This window comes from Halichoerus grypus, chromosome 3, assembly GCF_964656455.1.
Source record: "Halichoerus grypus chromosome 3, mHalGry1.hap1.1, whole genome shotgun sequence".
Taxonomy (NCBI): Eukaryota; Metazoa; Chordata; class Mammalia; order Carnivora; family Phocidae; genus Halichoerus; species Halichoerus grypus.
Window position 1 is genome coordinate 44,054,811 of NC_135714.1, and position 19,299 is coordinate 44,074,109.

At 40.9% G+C, this 19,299-nt stretch overlaps 1 protein-coding gene across 5 annotated transcripts in view; it reads left to right on the forward strand.

Annotated features, from left to right (window-relative positions):
* The first annotated feature begins 13,636 nt into the window (after positions 1-13,636).
* The window catches only part of CRACD (capping protein inhibiting regulator of actin dynamics), a 255,057-nt gene continuing 249,394 nt past the window's right edge, over positions 13,637-19,299 (forward strand). For 4 of the 5 annotated variants that reach the window (XM_078068682.1, XM_078068681.1, XM_036120738.2 and 1 more), the window contains exons 1-2: positions 13,640-13,856; positions 14,482-14,573. The gene's annotated coding sequence lies outside the window, so the exon portion shown is untranslated. Of the gene's footprint in view, positions 13,857-14,481; positions 14,574-19,299 lie in introns of all 5 variants that reach the window. The other variant, XM_078068685.1, reaches the window with a different exon arrangement.

The window sequence follows — 19,299 nt, forward strand, 5'->3', positions numbered from 1 at the left end:
AGGTTCTCTAGGTGATTCTAATGTGTCACCAGATTTAAAATGCTAATTTAGAAACTGATCCACCAAACTGATTTCATGACCTACTAATGGGACTCAACCTATGGTTTGAAAACACTGCTCTAGATCTTATCATTACTTCCAAAAATCTCAACTTCCAGCATGCTACTTACCCCCCATTCTGGGTCACTCTGTCATGCCTAGCCTAACAATTCTTTGACTGTCCCAGGATCTCCAGACAATCGATTCTCTCACCTATCCTTTGTCTAGAAGTCCCTCGCTTTCCTTTTTATCTAGCATAGGCATCATTTTCTTTGCATATACCCTAAATTCTCTTATCCCTCTAAACTGAAAACTCAAATCTTGTTTGTAACCAACTATTCCAACTACGCTGCATCTGTACCTAAGCAGCTGAACGGGACTCGAGAAAAAACCAACCATGCGGACTCTTTTCACTTGAAACTTAAGGCCCTGAAAATCAAGGGCCCACAGCACTGTGTGAGGATGTGTACACATTTTCCTGGTCAATTCACAATCTCTCAACAAACATTTCACACCTTCTCCTCTCAGACCTTCAGTCCTCCCTCTTTCTTGCTCTCAGGTTGTTTCCTTTTTCACTGAGAAAATGGAAACAGTAAGGAAACTTTCTCACCCTCCCAAATCTATTAACAGTAGATTTGGAGACATCCGTATCTTTATAACTTCCTATTCTAACACAAACCATCTCTACCTCTAGCTATTTTATCTAGTTGTGATCAGCATTCATTCCTTCTACTACTCAAAAGACTCCTGCATTTAACCCCACGTTCCTGAGTCATTTTGGCTCTATTGGCTTGTTCGAACTTGTGTGCATACCTCCCATTTTTAATCTCCCATTTTAAAACCCTCCCAGACCCAACCATTCCATTTTTTGCACCCTTCAGAGCAAAAAAAAATCTTTAAAAGGTGTTATCTATACTCACTTCATCCCCTCTTTATACCCACCTTTCCTTCTTAAACTATCCAATCAAGCTTTATTCCCATTACTCCAAACCATTTTTGTCAAGGTACTAAGAACCCCTATGTGTTCTTTATTTCCTTTTTCACACATAATGTCTCCAGTTAGTGTTTTTTGCGATATTTTGTTCTTACTTGATACTGCTTCTGTCCTCCTTTGAGGAAGGATTGGGGACAGATAGAGCTTTAAAATAAACGCATGATTAAGGACTTCTTCCAGAAGGCATCAGAAAAAGAGATTGCAAATGTAAAAGAAAAGCATTATGGAGGATGTGTGTCAGAGTGCCAACATCTAGGTAATAGTGAGCCTTAGAAGAGAGAAATAATTAGGAATGCAAAAACTATTTTAAGAAATAATGGAAGTAAATGTCACTAAATCAAAGGATACAGTCTGAGGTCTTTATTAAAAGGGCTCAGAAAAAGCCAAGTAGGAGAGAAGGGAAAAACCCACATTTAGATACAATATTAAAGACAAGGAAAGAAATTTTAAAAGCCCCAGAGAGAAACAGTTCACCTGAAAAGGAACAAGGATTGTTGGTGAAGTCTATTTTACTAATAAAAAGAGAAGGAAGGACAAAACAAGAGAAAGGAAGGGAGGGAGGGAGGAAGGAAGGGAGGGAGGGGGGAAGGAAGGGAGGGAGGGAGGAAGGGAGGGAGGGAGGGAACAAGGGAAGGAAGGAAGGGAGGGAGGGAGGAAGGAAGGGAGGGAGGGAGGGAACAAGGGAAGGAAGGAAAATCCGTAACAATTGAGACCAAAACTGGATAATGACAACATGTTAGATGGAAGAACATGAGAAGTTGAATATTTGTGTTATTGGGAGAAGATACAAATACTAATATTTCAGAAGTCAACAGGGTGAAATAACACAGCTATGAGTCTTAAAAGCAACTATCATATTACAGTAATCACTTACCTAGAACTTTATTCTTCCCAGGTGCTATTCTGAGAATTTTACATATGTTAACTCCTTTAATTCCCACAACAATCATATTCTTCTTTATTCTCATTTTATAGACGAGAGCACAGGCAAGATTTGCCTGTGGACATATAACTATTAATGGTGAATTCACTTTTAGACAATTTGTTAAGTGATTTAACATTTAAACCAGCACAAGAAAACATGATCCCTGCAGTGGAAAGCAAGAAAACAGAAAAAAAGAAAGCATATTAGAAGATGTGAAACAAGATGGCAGAAGTAAATCTTTATATAAGAGTGGCCACAATAAATGTAAGTGGATGAATTTCTTCAATTAAATGGCAGAGTCAGATTGGGTTTAAAAAACAGTATGTCAGCTACAAGAGAGATGTTTAAAATAAAAAGACAAAAAATTTGAAAATAAAAGGAAAAGATTCACCAGGCACATGGGAACCAAAAGAAAACTAGAGTACTAATCTTATCTGACTAGATAGAATTTTAGGGAAAAGAAAAAAGAAAAAATCAAGGTGTTACATACTGGTGAACAAGAACAACAATAGAACATAAAGATACAGCCATTACAAACACACAACTATATGTGTATATGTACATATAGAAAGTTTCACACCCAACAAACAGAACACACATTTTCTTCAAGTACATCTCTTACATTTAAAAATAGACCATATAGGGGCGCCTGGGTGGCTCAGATGGTTAAGCGTCTGCCTTTGGCTCAGGTCATAATCTCAGGGTCCTGAGAACAAGTCCCACATCCGGCTCCTTGCTTAGCAAGGAGCCTGCTTCTCCCTCTGCCTGCCACTCCCCCTGCTTGTACTCTCCCTCTCTCTCTCTCTGGCAAATAAATAAATAAAATCTTTAAAAATAAATAAATAAATAAAAATAGACCATATAAAATAAGTCAATCAGAGAAAGACAAGTATCATATGATCTCACTGATATAAGGAATTTGAGAAACAAGACAGGATCATAGGGGAAGGGAGGGAAAAATGAAGCAAGATGAAACCAGAGAGGGAGACAAGCCATAAGAGACTCTTAATCTTAGGAAACAAACTGAGGGTTGCTGGAGAGGAGGGTGGTGGGAAGGATGGGGTGGCTGGGTGATGGACACTGGGGAGGGTATGTACTATGGTGAGCACTGTGAATTGTGTAAGACTGATGAATCACAGACCTGTACCCCTGAAACAAATAATACATTATATGTTAGAAAAAATAAAATTAAAATTAAAAAATAAAAATAGACAGTATATTAGCCTTTAAAGGAAGGCCTCAAATTCAAAAGGATTAAATCATATAAATCATTTATTTGACCATAGTGCATAAAATTAGAAAATCATTGTGTTTGGAAACTAAAAAATGTCTTTCTAAATTATCCTCTGATATAGATGAAAATCATAAAATGAAATAATTTAGACTGATAAGTAAATGATAACAAAGCCACTGGGATCAAAATTGTGGGACACAGCTAAAGTGGGAGTAGAGGGAAACTATAACTTAAATATGTTATTCAGGAAATAAAAACCTGTTAACAAATGAGCAAGGATTTAATTCAAGAGATTAGGAAGAGGTAACAGCAACCCTTGCTCTCTCCCCCTCCTCAAAATAATAGATAAATAATGAAGAACAGAAAACAATGTTAGAGAACAATAACATCAACCACAAAAGTTGAGATGAACAAACCAAGAGTTGGATCTATAAAAGGACTGATCAATAAACTTTATTTGAAATAAGACTTATCAAGAAAAATATTGCAAAATTCAAAACGAAAAGAAAAATAATTACAAATATGTCAGGTATCAAGAAAATGAAAGTATGAAGAATGGCTATATGCTAATATAATGTGTGAAATACATAAAATCCATGAAAATAAAAAATGCTGAAATTTGGTGCAGGAAATAATATAGAACTCAACTAGAACAATATGTGATAAAGAAATTGAGAGACAATCAAATATAAATGTGTGGGGTTGTATATTTCTTAGTTATAAGCTAATAAATTAACATATCTCTGTTTACTAGATGCTGGTAGAAAATAGGAGACTCCTGGGTCAGAGACAAAGGCCTTTATTACTTACGGCACAGCAAGCAGCATAAGCATCATGTCTGTACTGGTTCTCCTTAACTGCCCCCCAAACACCATGGGGGGAGGGAGTATGGCCCAGATGAATACCAACATGCAGAGTTTCCTGTCACAGCCCAGGAACACTAAGTTTAGGGAATCCATTTCTTTTACAACAAGCAATAAGTAAGCCTGCTCTTTGTCTGAGGAGACATTGCCGCATCCCTCTCTGTTGCTCACAGCAAACACAATGCTCACTGCAAACACAATGCTGAAACATGGTGTGGGTGAAGATCGATTAGGGCCTTGCATTCTTTGCATGCCCCCAGGAATATACAGGGATGTTCAGAATCCATGGCAGCCTCTCCCAAGGATAATCCCCCACCTAGACTGTATATGTTCTTGGCCAAACTTAAGTTTTTACGTAAGTATGCCACTCCATTGGCCATGCTGTTTAATCTGACCAACAGAGGCTGGGACCAAACCTATTCAATTTGTCGCATATAGTATTAGTTAAGGCTAATATCAATAAAGATTCTAAGCAGCAAGAAGAGGCTAACCAGCAGTACTGACATCAATCATGCTTCCCAGGATCCCACACACAGCCGACTGTGAATAAATATGGGGAGCAGTGGGTATTATTTTAGACATCCAGGATATAGTCTAAGGTCAATCTGTTACTCGTTATGACTCTTGCAATGTAGACTGATCTGCTAATCCCTGGTATCATTGTCAATGGGGCAATAGATGAGCCAAAAAAATAGATGAGCCTCATCCACAATGGAGAGATAGGCTGTGGCCATCTCCCCCCCACTTACAGATAGCCCAAAGAGTCACAAGTCACTCTAGTTTGGGGTTTATTTTGAAACTTGATTTGGATCATCATTACACTGGTTTGGTTAAGAAACATGGACCATGTCACTGAGTGGTTGGAACCTTGATAGGCATACATGGCATAAACCATGTCTGCTCAGCCGTCAGAAGCCTATGTATTTGCATCAATCAGATTTTTAAAAGATTGTACTAAAAAAAAAAAAAGAAGATTGTGCTGGTCTGTGTGTTTGTACATAGACAAGGCAGAGTCCATGTTTGGTATTAGGCATAACAAGACGGTTGAAGAGCAGCCATGCCCGTGTGAATTTTTCTGTTCTCATAGCACGTGGACAGGGATGACAGATACAGAAGCAGGTTAGATTGCCAGCCACTGCAGTTTCTTGATTCAGGCAGACCATACGATTTTTTGCCAGGCTGCAGTGTAGGCTCTTTGTAGGGGACAAAGAGAGCATTCATTGCTGTTGGTTTGGGCCCGCTCAAAGAATGCTGATTTGTGGATTAGCAGATATAAAGGACCTAATAGAATGCCCAATAGAGGCACATACTGTCTCCTGTTCCCAAAAAGTCCCACAAGATGCTCAACCTCCTTTTTGGTTGGGGCATGGCTGGAGATACAACACTTTTTCCTGAGGTGCCAGAGGAATTGAGCGTTGTGAATCTGCCCTTACAGTCCCAAGAAACTTTGCTTAGCAAATAGGCCTCTGAATTTTGTAGGGGGTTATCGGCCACCCCTGCTGGTGAAGGTGTGAGAGTCAGAGGCCTTGAAACAGAGGCTTCGGACTTGCCAACCAACGGGATATCATCCTCAGGTGGAAAACTGTGAAATCAGAGCGTAGAGGCACCCATGCTAAATCTTGGCTCGCCTGCTCGTGACAAATGGCAGCAAGTTTGTCCCACAAGCGTGTCTCTACTTTCTGCTCTTCCCTGATTCGGATAATCTCCTCTGACACTTACGGGATGGGAATATAAGCATATAACACCTCAATTCCTACTATTCATTCAGATGTGCAAGCAACAACGCTGCAGTGAATTACACCAAAAAGTCTCACTAATAAGTCATATTAGCTTCTCTTCCCCATGCAGAACCCTGTCCAAATCACATCCGTTAAATCTAAGCATCCTTTGGACCAGGTAGGATGGTGACTTGGATGCCTATATCCAAGGGAGCTATAGAAATTTGAGTCCCTCCCGTCCCTGAAGTTTCTCAGTATATTTGTACAGAGGGTGTATGGTCTTCAGTCTTCCATGGGAACAGGGAGACCTTGACCCAATCGTTTGGTTCCTTAAGGTAGCAGGACTTTCCTGAGGTCAGGACAGAGGAGGGAGAAATCAGAGGGCACAGAGAACAGCTCTCTTCATCAGGCAAAGGCTTGTGTTGGTTTTTACTTTCAAGGGGCTGATGGTGGCTCAGGCTCAACCAAACAAAACCAAAATTCTGGATCCTTCCTACTGACATCATTTATCTCAGCTTTGGAGCTCTCTTGACCTAGCAGCCAAAGTCAATTTGCCTTTTAACTGGGGCCCCAGGGCTTGCTGCTCCAGTGTCAAGATGACGTCTCGTTGCCCACCTGAGGAGAAGAACACCATTCAGACAGCTTGTTCCAAACCCACCTCTCATTGCTCAGACTCTAAATATTCATGAACAGGACTGAATAAAATACTATAGGACTGTTGGGTGAGAATATTCACTACCAGTTTCTGTGTAATCTCCTCATATCCCCTCACCTTGTCCTTTCTCTGCCAGGTAGCCACATCTGACAGCAGCCTATCCTTGCTGTGCAAACTGTGAAGAACAGTGAGTGGTCTGAGATTCTGTCCTGTTCACAACCTGGCAGGTTAGCCTTCACAGGTTCATGAGTGCCGGCAGAAGACACGAGACTTCTGGGTCAGAAACAAAGCTCTTTATTACTGCACACACAGCAGGCAGCAATTACACCAATTCCTCATGTCCCCACATCCCCCGGGGACCAACAGGAAGCTCATGTCCTCAAATCCCATGGGGACCACACAGGTAGACCTAGATGGGTGCTGCACATAGAGTGGGTTTATATCACAGCTGAGGAACGAGAATTTAGGAAACTTCCATCTTCTACATGAGGCTTCAAGCAAACCTGCCCAACCATTGCCCTGGGGGGGGAGACATTATCTTTTTTAAATTGGACAGCAAACAAATCTGCCCCCTGGTCTGGAGTGACACTATCTCTATCTTCCAAGGCTAGACAAACATCCCTGAAAGATAGTCTGGAACAAAAAACTGTCAGGGCCTCTGAGGCAGAGGCAGAAGGAAAGCTCCGTGGAAAATTACCTCCCAACACTTGTAATGTTAACTTCTTTTATTGTGGTAAAATATGCATAAAATTTACCATATTAACACATTTTAAGTGTACCATACAAACTCTGATTAATGCACTTTCAATTTTCTAGTATTTATTCAGATTTTTTTTTAATCTGTGCTTGTAAGTGGGACTGACCCATAGTCATCTTTTGTGTGAAAGCAGCATTGTCTGGCTTTGATATCATAGTTATATTGACTTCCTAGAATGAGTTATGAGATGTCTTTTTTCCCATGCTCTGGAATCCTTTGCATTACATGGGAATTGTTGGCTCCTTGAAAGTTTGTTAGAGCTGACTCATGAATTCACCTGGGCAGGCATCTTTTTTTGAGGAAAATGTTTGACCACCTTTTCAGTTTCTTCAACAAATATCGATCTATTCAGATATTCTCCCCCATCTTGAGTCAGTTTTGGTAATTCAGTTTTTCTGGAAAATCTGTTTCATCTAGATTTAAAAAAATCCATACCTTAGTAATTTCTCTTTTCTTGTGAAATGTGTGTGTGTGTGTCTTCACTGATTGACCAGAGATTGGCCATTTTTTTCCCTAAGAATCAACTTTTTGTTGATCAAATCTACTGCTTGATTTGTTTTCTGTTTCATTGACTTCTCTTTTCATTCCTTCCTTATTTCTGCTTTTTTTTTGTTTTCATTCTTGAGTTATATACTTCGTTCATTTTCTTTTTTTTTAAAGATTATTTATTTATTTATTTGACAGAGAAAGACACAGCGAGAGAGGGAACACAAGCAGGGGGAGAGGGAGAGGGAGAAGCAGGCTTCCTGTGGAGCAGGAAGCCTGATGCAGGGCTCGATCCCAGGACCCTGGGATCATGACCTGAGCCAAAGGCAGACGCTTAACGACTGAGCCACCCAGGCGCCCCTATTTAGTTCATTTTCAATCTTTCTTATTTTCTAATGTATTCATTAAAGACTACAACATTTCCTCTGAGAACTTCAGGCTGCACCCCTACAGGGTTTTTAATCATTATTTGTCATTGCTTTCTAAATAGATTCCAATTTCAGTTCTGAATTATTTCTTAACTGGGGTCACTACATAGTTTATCATCCAAATTGGGACACTTTTGCAATGAAATATATATATTATGTCAGGACAATAGGTAAAAGTCAGGACTATTTTGAGTGAACTGGGAAATATGGTCACATTTTTTTTTTTTAAAGATTTATTTATTTGAGAGAGAGAGAGAGAGAGCATGAGTGGGAGGGGCAGAGGAAAGGGGGAGAGAATCTCAGACTCCACGCTGAGTGTGGAGCCCAACCGGGGCGGGGGGGGGGGTGCGGCTTGATCTCGTAAGGCTGAGATTATGACCTGAGCCGAAACCAAGAGTGGGATGCTTAACCAACTGCGCCACCCAGGCGCCCCGTATGGTTACCCTATTTTTAACACAAGAGTTATTAAAAAGGAAGTTTTTAATTTTTCACATAGTAGTTACAAATTTTAAATTTAATAGAATTTTGATTAATGAATGTGGTCTGCATGGATCTTGTTTTTCGAAATTTATTGAGGTTTGGGTTTTTTTGGCCTAAAACTTGATTAGTCTTTGTGACTGTTTCCAATAGTTTTGTACAGAATGTGTATTTTCTGTCTGTCGGGTACACATCTCTTGATATCTTTTATTTTTATTATTATTATTTTTTTAAGATTTTATTTATTTGACAGACAGAGACATAGCGAGAGAGGGAACACAAGCAGGGGGAGTGAGAGAGGGAGAAGGAGGCTTCCCGCCGAGCAGGGAGCCCGATGTGGGGCTCGATCCCAGGACTCTGGGATCGTGACCTGAGCTGAAGGCAGATGCTTAACGACTGAGCCACCCAGGCGCCCCTATTTTTATTATTTTTTAAAAGATTTTATTTATTTATTTGAGATAGAGCGAGCTAATGAGAGAGAGAGAGAGCATGAGTGGGGTGGAGGGGCAGAGGCAGAGAGAGAAGCAGACTTCCCACTGAGCAGGGAGTCTGAAGTCAGACTCGATCCCAGGACCTGAGATCATGACCTGAGCCGAAGGCAGACACCTAACCACCTGAGCCACCCAAATTGTATGATTTAATGATTTTTATTATATTCACAGAGCTGTGCAACCCTTACCACAATCAATTTTAGAACATTTTCATCAACCTCCCTAAGAAACCTCATACCAAGGGTTACTCACCATTTCCCCCCAACTTTCCTTCTCCAGCCATGAATCTATTACTGTCTCTATAGATTAACCTGTCATACAGGTTAATTTGGTATAAATGGAACCATACAATATGTGGACCTCTGTCTGGCTTCTTTTACTTAGCATAAGGTTTTCAGGGTTCATCCATGCAGTATCATGTATCAGTATTTAATTTCTTTTAATGGCCAAATAATATTCCATTGTATGGCTAATAGCACATTTTGTTCGATCTGTTCATCAGTTGATGGACATTTGGATTGTTTCCACTTTTTGGCCATAAACATTCATGTACATGTTTTGTATGGATATGTTTTCATTTCTCTTGAGTGTATACTTTGGAGTGGAATTGCTGGGCCACATGATAACTCCATATTTAACATTTTAAGGAACTGCCAATTGTTTCCTAAAGTGGCTGCACCATCTTACATCATCACCAGCAATGTATGAGGGTTCCAATTTTTCTACAATCTCGCCAACACGTTATTATATTTTTTATTATAGCTATCTTAATAGGTATTTCACTGTGATTTCGATTTGCATATGCCTGATAGTTAATGGTGTTGAGCATCTTTTCATTTTCTTATTGGTTATTTGTGTATCTTCATTGGAGAAATATCTATTTAGATCCTTTGCTCATTTTAAAATTAGGATGTTTGCCTTTTTTTTTTTTTTAAGATTTTTTATTTATTTATTTGAGAGAGAGACAGTGCAGGGGGAGGGGCAGAAGGAGAGGGAGAAGCAGACTCTCCGGCGAGCAGGGAGCCCCACACGGGGTTCGATCCCAGGACCCCAGGCTCACACCCCGAGCTGAAGGCAGACACTAAACCGACTGAGCCACCCGGGCACCCCTGGATGTTTGCCCTTTTAATTATTGAGTCGTATGAGTTCTTTATATGTTCTGTATACAAGTCCCTTTATCAGACATATGATTTTCAAATATATTTTTACTCTCTCGATGGTATCATTTGTAGCACAAAAATTTTTAATTTTGATGTAGTTTAATTTTATTTTTTTGTTGTTGCTTGTGCTTTTGGGTGTCATCTAAGAAACTATTGTCTGACTCAGGGATGTAAAAATTTACTCTTATGTTTTTTCCTAAGAGTTTTATAATTTAACTCTTACCTTTAAGTTTATGATCCATTTTGAATTAATTTTTGTAAATGCTGTGAGATAGTTGTCCAGCTTCATTCTTTTGCATCTGGATATCCAGGTGTCCCATGTGGCTTTTTTAAAATTAATATTTGCCTAGTATACACACCTATTACTTTATTTTTAGATACCCTCATAACTTTTTTTTAAGATTTTTATTTATTTATTTGACAGAGAGAGACACAGCGAGAGAGGGAACACAAGCAGGGGGAGTGGGAGAGGGAGAAGCAGGCTTCCCGCCGAGCAGGGAGCCCGATGCAGGGCTCGATCCCAGGACCCTGGGATCATGACCTGAGCCGAAGGCAGATGCTTAACGACTGAGCCACCCAGGCGCCCCGAATACCCTCATAACTTTTTATTCAGATGTTAGATATGTGAGATACAACAGTTATCCCCATTTTACAGATTTGATGAAGTGTCTAGTTGAATGACAGACCCATGCAGAGAGACAGAAAGTCAGTACAATGGATAGGATAAGCGTTCTGATTTCACACCCCATCCCAGGAGTTATTGCCTACCCTCTGAGCCATTTAAATAAGCCCACCTCACTCACAATAAATTCTGAATATTCACAACAGCTCATCCCCTGGAGTGGTCAGGAGGTAATTAGTTACCTTATGCCTGATTAACGGAAACTTTCAAAATGATGATACACGTCAATTTTCTCACTTTGGAGGTCAAGGCTATTGGGCAGACACAAGAGGGCTCTGAAAAAGTTGCAAGGGACAGTTAAGATCCTCCTACACCCCAATATTTCTACTACCTCAGCTTTTTCCTATCTTTTGTCTTTATTTATTATCCATATGACTTTCGTTTGCACAATTATTTTTTGTCCCACTCAGTTCATTAGTCTCTCCACCCAGTGAAAGATTTTTTTATTGTACTCCTTTACTGAGCACTAAGAAAATTCGATGTTCGTATACAGGGAAAGGATTGACAAGCAGGCATGCTGGAGTACAGAATCAAGAGGCTTCGGGAGTCCATGGTCTAACTGAGGGTTTCTTAACCTTGGCACTACTGACATTTTGGACTAGATAATTGGTGGTTAAGGGGGCTGTCCTGTGCATTGCAGGATGTTCGCAGCATCTCTGGCCTCTCCCCACTAGATGCCCGTGCTGGTGCCTGCTAATCAGTTGTGACAACCAAAAATGTCTCCAGACTCTGCCAAATGTCTCCCAGAGGGCAAAATTCCCCACAATTGAGAACTACTGATTTAACTATATAATCTCTTTCTCACATCCTTTCCACACCCCGATACAGCAGTGAGTGGTTAAATATTTTAAAAAATTCCTAACATTCTTCATCTTTTGTATTATATTATGGTCTCTGAAAATCTATCTTAACTGAAAGGCAGTTATTTCAAAAGTGGAATAATGGGCTGATACCTGGTTTGGTGTGTCACACTATTATTATAGCCCCATATGTAGTAAGAGCCAATGTGTTTGAAAAGTGAGGGAAAAAACAGCACCTGTCAAAAGCGATGCCCGATAGCTTCTGATTTCTGAGGCCCATGAGACACAAAGTCCAACTAGAAGGCTCTATCATGAGCATTAAATTCTCTAGAACTCTTTCAATATTTGAAGGCTGTGTAATTTGGGGTATCTTGCCCTGCAAATTTAAAAGATAGCAGATCTATACTTCATTAATGCAAATTTGAATTTTTATAGAGTATGTTTTCATGTAGTTGGCAAGACTAAATATGTCAAGAAAAAGATCTCAGTTATATGTCCTACACAGGTTTAATTTTTGGCTCTGAGAAGTCCTAGTGCTACTGGTTCAAATCAGAAAGATTTTTTTTTTTTCGATTCCAGTATAGTTAACATACAGTGTTAGTTTCAGGTGTACAATATAGTGATTCTCAAATCAGAAGGCACTTGCTCAGCCCCTTGTAAAATTCTTCATTATGCTTACTTGGAATAAAGCAGACATCAATTAGAATATGCAAGCACTGAACAACTGAATTTTACCTATATTCACAAAAACACACAACCATATTTTATGCTGGTAATTAAAATATTTATTTTAAAAAAACCCAGTTGGATAAAGCAACATGCACTAGGTTCTCCCAGGATCAAAGTTTTTTCTTGGGGCACCTGGGTGGCTCAGTTCTTGGGCATCTGCCTTTGGCTCAGGTCATCATCCCAGGGTCCTGGGATCAAGCCCCGTGTCAGGCTCTCTGCTCGGTGGGAAGAATATTGAGTACCTCTGAGGGTTACCTGTTATCTTTAAAGATTTTATTTATTTATTTATTTGAGAGAGAGAGAGAGAGAGCACCTAGCAGGGGGGAGGGGCAGAGGGAGAGGGAGAAGCAGCTTCCCCGTTGAACAGGAAGCCCGACCTATCATCTTTTGTCACAGAGGATTTTTTTACTTTGTTTCCAATTTCCTGACTAATAATGATACTGAATTACTTTTAGCATCTTTGCATGCATGGTGAAGGAAAAGATCACTAGAAAATGATTTCCGAGTTCCATTGAAAACAGTCATAGCAAAAAGTATAGAGAAAGAGTCTCAGTGTTTCCAGTTAGGCCACAAAATTAAAAGTTAACATATTTTCCTTAAAATATCAAACTCAATCTTTAATTTCATTATGGCTGGGGACAATAATGCCCAACGTCAATGTCACTCTGTTCTGATGTACAGAGGCTCAGCAAAGCAATTTTGAGCCTTTCTATTTCTGTGGGGCATCTTTCAACTTGTTTGACTTCCAGGAGTCCCAGTGCTCTCTCTCACTGCTGGGGCTCTGCGGGGGAAGCTCCCTCTGGAGTCCCGGTGGCTCCCATTAGTCTCTGGCCCGCCCAGGTACCAGGGAGCGGCTTTGCCTGTCGCGGGGTGATGACTGATGGTCCCGGGTTCTGCCCCCACTCGAGCCTCCCTGCGAGCCCCCCCAGCCCCCAGCAACCTTAGACCCCAGGCGTTGGGTGGTCCCTCGAGCCATCCCCTGCAGTGCCGGGAAGGCTTTCATCAATCCCACGCCCTTCGCTCGGCCGGCTCGCGGTGCCCGGGCACCTCCAGGGAGGGGAGCTGTCCGATGCGCGCCCTTCCCGGCGGGCGCGAGAGCTCGGGCGCCCAGTGCCAGGCGGCTGCCGGCGCTTCGGGGCGAAGCCGGGCGGGGCGGCGGCGCGGGTCCGAGCGCCCGAGGCGCCGGCGGAACACGTGACCACGCCGCGCGGGGCTGGGCGCGCAGTGCCGCGCGGTGGCGGCGGCGGGGAGAGCAATGGAGGCCGCGGCCGCCTGATGGGCGGGTGCGCTGCTGGTGCTGCTGTGGAGGCTGCCGGTGCTGCGGGGCAGCCGCCGGCTTGCTCGCGTCCGCCGCCCGCACGGGACCGCCGGTCACCGTCCAGTCGCTCCGCCAGCCACGGCACCAGGCGGAGACTCAGGTGAGCGCCCTGTCGGCCCGCGGCCGGAGCCAGACAATGGGGGCAGCGGGCGGGTTTCTCCCCTGCACTCGCGATCCCCCAGGCTGCGTCCCCGCGACGCCCCGGGATTCCCGACCTTGCCCTTGCCCTGGGGACGTGGGCTCGGCGTGGCCGCCCCGGGGACTTTGGGGCGGTGTCCCCGCGGGTACGGTAGGGACCCTCCCCGAGGAACCGGCGCTGGGTGTGCGCCGCTTTGGATCTCACGCGAGGGAACCTGCGGACGGGCTGCGCCCCGGGAACTTGCCGAGAGCGTGGGACCTTCTAATTCCCTTTCTCCTTCCCGCGCAGCGGCATCCTGTCCCGGGGTCCCTGGGTCGGGTGCCTGCTGCGGCGGGGGCAGAGCGAGACCTCGCCGTCTGGGATCTCAGACGCCGGCCGTGCTCAGCCCTCTCCCCACGCCGGAGCTGCATTGCTTTGTTTAACCTCTGCCAAGCCATTTCGCACAAACTCTTGTTGCCCCAATTCTGATGAGCCACCAGTTTGATGGCTGAGGCAAGACAAAGGTTCTCCCTGTTTACCAAGGGCTGGAGCCGGGAGACTGCACACTGCCAGTGGTGTACAATGTGTTTTCCTTATCTTCTCCCAGGCGTTCTTGCGATGGTTTTCCTGGTCCTGTAACCGTCATTTCTTGCAGAGGTCTGTAGTGGTGAGATTGGACCTCCTAACCCTACGGATACGGTAGGTGGGGTATGGCTTTTATTCATGGTTATCAGTAAACAGAAGGGCAGACGTTTACATTTTATGTTTGTTGTTCTCAGAAAAGAGGCATCGTAATATTTTCTGAATTCTGGATTTTTAAGAAAGAATGTATATATAAAGACATATTGACTCAGTAGGTGGAGGGGGGCGGGGGGGGAACCTAGTAACTAGGACCATGTGTTGTGAAATTTTAATATGGTTTTACGAATAATGGCCTGGAAACTGATCTGGTGTAGGTGAGGGAGTGTGAGAATGTTGGGGGTGGTGGTGATGGAGAGGGAGTGGTTAGAATACAAAGGATAAGGCAATTTTAGTAAACGGTTCTTAGTAAATATCTTGTAGCAAATTTCAATTCATTAAGTTGTCAGTAAATCGATGTTCACCTGTAAAAATCACCTATCTTAGTTGTTGAATTATATATAAAATGCCTAACAATTATTTGGTATTGTATGTGACTCGGGAATCTGAATACAACAATCAATTTTGAGTTATTTTAAAATGTCAACAAGGGAAATACACCTTCACTACTGCCTCCTTTATTCTATGAGAAAACTGAATCCTAGTTCAATATATTCAACAGAAAGTTGCCTGTAAGAAAAGAAATTTCAAAGGCAGGTTTTTAAAAGAAAAATGCATCTTATGTAGGTGATATGGTTGCACTATAGATTACTTCAGCTCAGAAATGTGAAGGGAAAAAAATCATGCTACTAGATGGCCCCTTTCCAGTATTAAAATGTATTTTCTTCAAAACCTTATTTTTACAGTCATCTCTGACACTGAGAAACTTTCACTCTAAAGATTTAGTACTGGGGCGCCTGGGTGGCTCAGTCGTTAAGCGTCTGCCTTCGGCTCAGGTCATGATCCCAGGGTCCTGGGATCGAGCCCCACATCCGGCTCCCTGCTCTGTGGGGAGTCTGCTTCTCCCTCTCCCTCTGCCCCTGCTTGTGTTCCCTTTCTCGCTGTTTCTCTCTCTGTCAAATAAATGGATAAAATCTTAAAAAAAAAAAAAAAAAGATTTAGTACTTAGCACTAAATTTGGAGTCAAGAAAATAGTAATACTGACTTGACATACTTAGGCATTTGGTGCAGGAAACAAAAGCTACTGTGTAGTTTTTTCTAAACTATAACACACTATAATAAATGTAAGCTATTATTGCTGGATGAAGAAGTATTTTACAAAAATTAATTGAAATTAATTGAAATTCTCCAGGGCAAGGGACAGTTGATAGTCTTTTTTTGTAGTCCACATTTCTAACGTGGCTTATAGTAGGTGTTCAATAAATAGTTACGGAAAGAATGATTAATGAAAAATAAAACAAAAATGGATAAAACATGCATGCAGATTGAATTGATTTGCTTCTTTTAGTTTAATGAACAATTACTGAAGGCTTACTGTGTGTCAAAATTGTGCACAATGTTTCCACATATAGTTTATAAAAGCCTGGTGACCTTCCTTTTTTTATCTTTTTTGATGTATGTTTCTATGAAGAATGGGGCCCCTTGGGTGGTATTAATGATCATCTCAGATAACTGCGTAGCACGCTGAAGCATTTCACTTGTTGTATGTACATGTGCTTTCTCACAATGGCCTATGGGAAGGCAGGCCAGATATTATCACTCCTGTTTTGTAGGTGAGGAAATCCAGACACGGTGAGATTAAATGACTTGCCAACTCCTTGCCACTGAAGCAGCAATACCAGGGACAGAAGCTGGATCTCATGCCTAGTGTTTTCACCTCTGAACCACACTGCCTTTTTCAAGATATAGTGTACTCCAGAAAATCACTCTCAAATTAGGCTTCATGAAAAAGTCAAACTTTTGAATAACTTTTATATAAGGAAAACTTATATTTTACAACCTAGTAATTACTGAAATGGTTAAATGTGCAAGTTCTAGAGTCGGGTGACTAAATTTGAACCCTGGATTAACAAGTTGCTAGCACTGCATCTTTGGCAAGTGACTAAATATCTCTAAGTCTCAGTTTCCTCATCTGTAAAATGGTGGAAGTCATAGTACCTATCTTATAGGGTCTGAGGAAGGATCAAGTGAAATCATGTATGTGCATAGCACAAACAAAGCATTCAGTGTCAACTAATTATTTTTATTCCCATTATTATAATGTAAAGCAGTGGCTTTTATTTATTTAAAAAAAGATTTTATTTATTTATTTTAGAGAGAGAGAGAGCACGCGCGAGGGGTCAGGAGGAGCAGAGAGGGAAGGAGGAGGGGGAAAGAATCTCAAGCAAACTTCTTGCCAAGCGGGGAGCCCCAGACAGGGCTCCATCTCATGACCCCGAGATCATGCCCCAGCCGAAACCAAGAGTCTGATGTTCAACTGACTAAGCCACCCAGGTGCCCTTAAAGCAGTGGCTTTTAATTTTTTTTTCTTGGCACAGTAAGAGGTGAATTTTATGTTGCCATCCAGTATACAGACACATTACAAATATGTTTAAAAGAAATTCATGAATCAAGCTTAAACTTCCTATGTGCAATTCATTCTTATATCTTACTTAAAAATGCTAGTTAAGAACCACTGAATGATTTCAGATTCCATTAATGGGTAGGACCTGAAGTTTGAAAAGCGTTCATGTAAAGGATGATCAAGTTAAATGAAAGAAAAATCTTTACATTTTTCCTTTTAATCATCTACATCATTTGGAAGGATTATTAAACTGACAATAGATTCTTAAATATTTCGTACTAATTACAGTCATCTATTGAGTATCATGATCTAGGTACTGTGCTAAGCAGTCTATTTATATATGTTATCTAATTTAGGGCTCACAGCAGCCTGTAATTTGGCCCTGTGTTTCCATTTGATAATTGAGATTAAGACCCAGAGAGGTTTTATTAACTTGCCCAGGGTCATAAAGTTAGTAGAGATGAAGCAAGAACTCATACTGAGTTCTGTTTGACCCCAGAGTTCTCTGCTGTCTTACCCTGTTCCGATATTCTGTCACAGTGATTGCTGTAGATCTATCATTCTTTTTATGTAAATTTGAATGGCAATATCAAGAATTTACCCCTTGTGGTACATCTTTTATAGTTTCCTTTGAAAGGACCCATTTGAAGAAAATTTTCAACTTAGTAAAGTAAGAAAACATATTGGGTAGACTAGTAACTCATTTTGACTTTGGCTGTTCTTTGTTGTAAATATTTGGGAATAGCTTCTCGGGTTTTTACAATAGAGTCAATTAATTGGTCAGTTTTATTGAGCACCCAAAGGTTTAATATGTCTTCAAAAGAGACATGAAATAGCTGTGTAACTATGAAAAGACTTCATTACGAATGAATGTCAGCTTTTGTTAAGGCACAAAATGAAGACTTAAGAGCCACGAAGAGTATTTTATAGTATATTGATTTGTCTCAAACTCACCGGGCAGTAAAAGTATTTATTTTGTAAAGTACTTATAAGGAAGCACAACTAACCACCCTATTAAATTTTTTTTTAAATTTCAGTTCTTTGCAAGTGTTTCTTTTTTTTTTTAAGATTTTATTTATTTATTTGACAGAGAGAGAGATAGTGAGAGCAGGAACACAAGCAGGGGGAGTGGGAGAGGGAGAAGCAGGCTTCCTGCAGAGCAGGGAGCCCGATGCGGAACTCGATCCCAGGACTCTGGGATCGTGACCTGAGCCGAAGGCAGACGCTTAACGACTGAGCCACCCAGGCGCCCTTTGCAAGTGTTTCTTAATTTTTAGCAGTATTTCAATTTTAATTTTTTGGTTTTTGGGACTTTCCTCTTTTAAAACTATCGTCAGGAAGAATTAAAGCATGTTGTAAGGGAATATATTTTATAAATAGTACTTAGAATTTACAGATAGGTGATTTTAAATGACAGTGGAAAAGCAGATTTCACTGTTTCTTTCACACTTGCATCTTCTAGATTCAGACTCTTGTAGTGTCTGGTCTGCCTATTGCTGTGGACATGTAGGAGTGTAATAACGAGATGATTACCGGGTGCTTAAGTATCTTCTCTACCTTTAAGTATAGAAATATGCTCCTGCTTTTGCATTAGAGTGTCTCTGTGCATGGAGCTTTTAACTTTTAACTCGATGTTTAAACAGTTTATTTGTTGAATTAAGGTGAGTCTTTTCAAATTTGATAATTTTAAACTCAGAGTTTGTGTAGATCATGATGATATATTAGACAAAGAACAGCAGTTTCATGGTTTATTTGGTTTGAAAATCTGTATGTTTCTGTTCATTAGTCTTCATTTTCTGTTAAGATTAGATAAAAGTGAATATATTGCTTTATTTATTTTTGGATATCAGATTTCATCCTTAGGTTAGCCCTCAAAAAATTGTTTTGCTACTAGTGAAAGGCGTACAGATTTAATAAGCTCACATCTTATGCTTAATTTATTAACATTCCTTTTGTCTAACACTTGACCCTTAGTGAATTGGTATAGTTTCTGAGAGCATCAAGGAACATTCCAGCTATCGAATGGTTATTGTAATTTGATACTAAACTTGGTTACCATTACATTTTGTACTCTTTTTTTAATTGAAGTATAATTGACATACAATGTTATTAGTTTTAGATGTATAACAAAATGATAGAACTATTACTCTCAATGTGAAAATTCTTAGAGATAAGAGTACAGTCAATTTAGATGTTTATGCTAGTGGCTTTGAGGCAGATCCATATGCATATATTAGATATACATACATGTGTGATTTCTACAGATATATGAGAAATGCAAGA